Here is a 3,789-nt window from a genome sequence, read left to right as displayed (position 1 = left end):
ATATTTGTAATCTCTATAGGCATTGTGAATATGGCATTGCTGATACAACTTGCCAACTGGAAGGTCCTAGGGGAGTAAATGACTTCTTTTGATAACACCCATCCTGGAGAAGTGTGGGACATAGACTTCACAATTTACCACCTAGTAAAACTGCCTTTGCATGAGAGAGGAAGGAGGTTCATACCTTTTCTGCTCACACTCAAACAGGTCCATCCCTTCCTAGTGAAGGTAGAACAAGCAGGGATCCATCCCCAGAAAGTGAGGAAGAATGGCCTCTACACAACACTAGGCAAAGCAGAGACACTGAACAGCGCATTAAAAATGAGGAGGGATGGCTGCAGGAAAGGTGCTACAGCATGGAGACAGAGGAAGGAGTAAGAGGCTTATGGAGGAGGCACTTCAGAATTTCTCCATTTCTGCCTTTTTTTACATGGAATATATTATTGATATGCTTATCATCAGAAATGAAAGTGCCAGGGGTGGCTCAAAATCATTCACTGTGATACAGTTGTCTATGGTGGAAAGAGATAAAAGGAAAATGATTAAGTGAGTTTTACCTAAGACCAAGCATAATGTCTGACTTCTGCAAGTAATCTTTAACAATTTCTGAGTGCATTCTCCCTGCCATTTTTCTCTGTTTTGTTTATGTGTCTCTGTGTGAAAGAGTGTGAGTAAGTAATATAACATGCTATAAGGTTCAATATGTAGCTGGCTTTCCTTGGAATGTTCTTATCTCTTTCCCTCCCCCTTCCTGAGGAGAGAAAGAAAGAGAAAAGGAGACTCTTTTATTTTTTAGATTATATGATGGTTATATTAAGTCATAGAGTAAAGAAAGAAGTATCAGGCGTAAACTATTTTCATTAAAAAGTGTGAACAGAAGTTTTAAGATTTTTAAAAGTTTGAAAATCTCTTCTCCATTCTACTCTGGCCAAGTGGAGTGAGGAAAAAGTGATAAGAAACAATAAGGGAATTTTTTTTTTCCTCAGATAAAAGGGGGATATATGAACAAGCATTTCCTGCCTCACTGTGTATCAGAATGAAACTGTAAGTCAATTGAATTCATGTGAAAAGTAAAAATTGTTACTCGTAATTTGATGATAAAGATAAGTCAGAATTCATTTTACTATTTGGCATTTAGGCAAATTGGGATATTTTCTAAGATCTGATAAAAAAAAACATGAAGCTTTGAACTCTAATATGGGGGAGAAAGAATACAGCGCCATTTCTGACTCCCTCTTTACTGGAAGGGTCAAAGCTAACACTTTCAAAGAAGTTTTTAAGGAGTGGACACATAAATAAAGTTTACAGGAGGAAAAAGCTAAATCAGTTGAAAACATTTTACAAAATTTTATTAAAGTCTCTTGATAGAGAGTGTTGAAGAATAATAGGGAATTTAAGTTACCCTCCATAACACCCTCCCAATCTGACTAAAGGGAGAAAGCATAATACATTTATCAAAGACCACACTATCAAAAGCCCTGGGGCACTGAAGCCCACACCTTTTAATGAACCTCTCCATTCAAAACCCCTAAACACACAATCAGGCTCTACATCTGTGAGGAGAGGAGAAAATTCTCTGCACTAGATAAGCTCAATTTACTATCAATAATTTTTGCAAGTGATGATTTGGAAATACAATTAATGGTATGATGTTGTTGTGGTCTTTTTAAATAATAGTAAACATTCTTGTATTTTAAAAATCAAGGGATCATTGTAAACCAGAAATAGTGTTCGATAAACAAATTTTTAATCTGAATATTGTTGAAACTAAAAGATAGAGAAAAAGTTTGTGTAAAAACAGTTATGTCACTTAACATTTTATAATGTTTATATATGCTATATAGGAAAACAGTCATTTACATCTTTCCTGTAGTTAAAAGGAGATTACAACTAAAAACAATTTGGCTATAACTTATGGAAATTATTACCTAAGTTACTTTGCTATTTCAATGCTAAAACTTGAAATTGCTGGTGGATTGCTATATGTGGAAAGGAGGAGAATGGGTGAAAACTTTATTTGGATTAATTCTACTCATTCAGACCATTCATCCTGCATGAATGAGATTTGATAAAGCAGAGACATCACTCCCAGCCCCTCCCTAAAGTTCATCTCAATGACTCTATTTTGTAAAACTGCCAAGGAAACAATATCTAGAGGCAAGGTCATTCAGCCTGAGAAAGGAACTTGTTTTAGTTATGTCATTCCTAAATAATGAATCTAACTTGCTAAGAAAGTTGCAAAATATTAAAAGGATTTCTAGCAATTGATAAAGGAAAAACATTAAATGAAATTCCTCATGTAGGAAAAACCTAGTAAATCTTTATTGTTCATTAGAGCTCTATAGGAATAAAATTATCATATAATTGTATATGAGTTGTGATGGGTGAAAATTTTATACTATATTTAATTCACACATTCTTATTTAGATTCATGGGAAATCTAATATTTTTATCAAAAATTTGAATGTATACAGATGTTTATGCAAACTACTTAGGCTCACTTTATAATATCTCCATTGTTTAGAGGTATCCTAATACTAATAACTTTTACATGTACTTTGATCATCTTCTTAATTGTTGCCAATATAAAGATTCAATTACTATACATTTTTGGAATAAAATATTTGTGATATTTAAGAATTCTGCAATATTTTGTCAATAAATACCTTAAGAATTTATGTTACTTATGTTGCACCAATTTGGTTTAAAAGAATCTCAATCTTAAAACGTTTGTTTTTGCTTTCAGGTAAAAAAAAAAGAGCTATTATTTTAAAACTTTTCAATCAATTTTCTTTATAAAAGTTTAGTGATCATTTTATAAATTTTAAAACTCTCTTGAATAAGGGGGATATACTTTAAAAATTTCTTTTCAATGCCCAGTATAATTAAAAAAAAAACCAAAAACCTACTAAAACTTTCTTTTCCAAGACGATTTATAGCTAAGTTAAAGTAAAGTAGAACAGATTTTGCTCTTTTGATTTCAATGTATAGTCATTCCATGGTGTAGGCAAGAGTTAAAGTAGTACTTGAAATTATTACAGATAAAAGATTCAATTTCTGAAATATCTCTTTCTTCCAAAGTGAATACAATCAGAGGATAAACAAGCTTTGTGAAACAAGGATGTAGGTCTAGTATTTAGTTGTAAAGTTCTCGTCAGGAACTTCTTTTGTCTGTCAGCTTTCTGGAAATGCAAGCTAATCAATTCTAATTATATTAACATTAGTTCTAATAATAATAAAGCTATTAATATTCACTTTGCTTCTACCCACTAGACACAGTTTTCTGATATGCTATTTGATTTTTATTTTCCCCTTAATATTGTGTCAGATAGCAAATATTCAGTGTATGTGTACCCACATATTGATACTGCTAAACTTAAACACACACTATAGAGATCCCTTTTACTTTTTTTCTATGATTACACTCTCATAAGATAGAAGTCACAATCTATTTAACCCATATTACAGCTCATTCTTCACTTCCTGGACCTCTTTATCAAAATAATGCGACTATTAATCAAAAAGTTCAAGTTTTTCCAACTTTTTTTCCCAAAGTATTCATAGAGCTATGTTATCTAACTTTTATTTTCATCGAAATGCATATGTCCTATGTAAACAATTCCGTGTTATTAGGAAACAAGCTCGAGACGTTGTCAAAAATATACTTGCTATATACCTTTTCACACACCTGTAGTAAAGGGTGTAAATCCCCATGGACTACAACCAAATAAATTATGTCAAATGGCTTTCACACATGCTAAAAAAGGAATACCTCAAGCCATTAAGACT

Source organism: Petaurus breviceps, unplaced genomic scaffold (genome assembly GCF_028583685.1).
Source record: "Petaurus breviceps papuanus isolate PSGF00001 unplaced genomic scaffold, PetGlider_PUasm1.0 118, whole genome shotgun sequence".
NCBI lineage: Eukaryota > Metazoa > Chordata > Mammalia > Diprotodontia > Petauridae > Petaurus > Petaurus breviceps.
Note: the sequence above shows the minus strand (reverse complement) of the source record.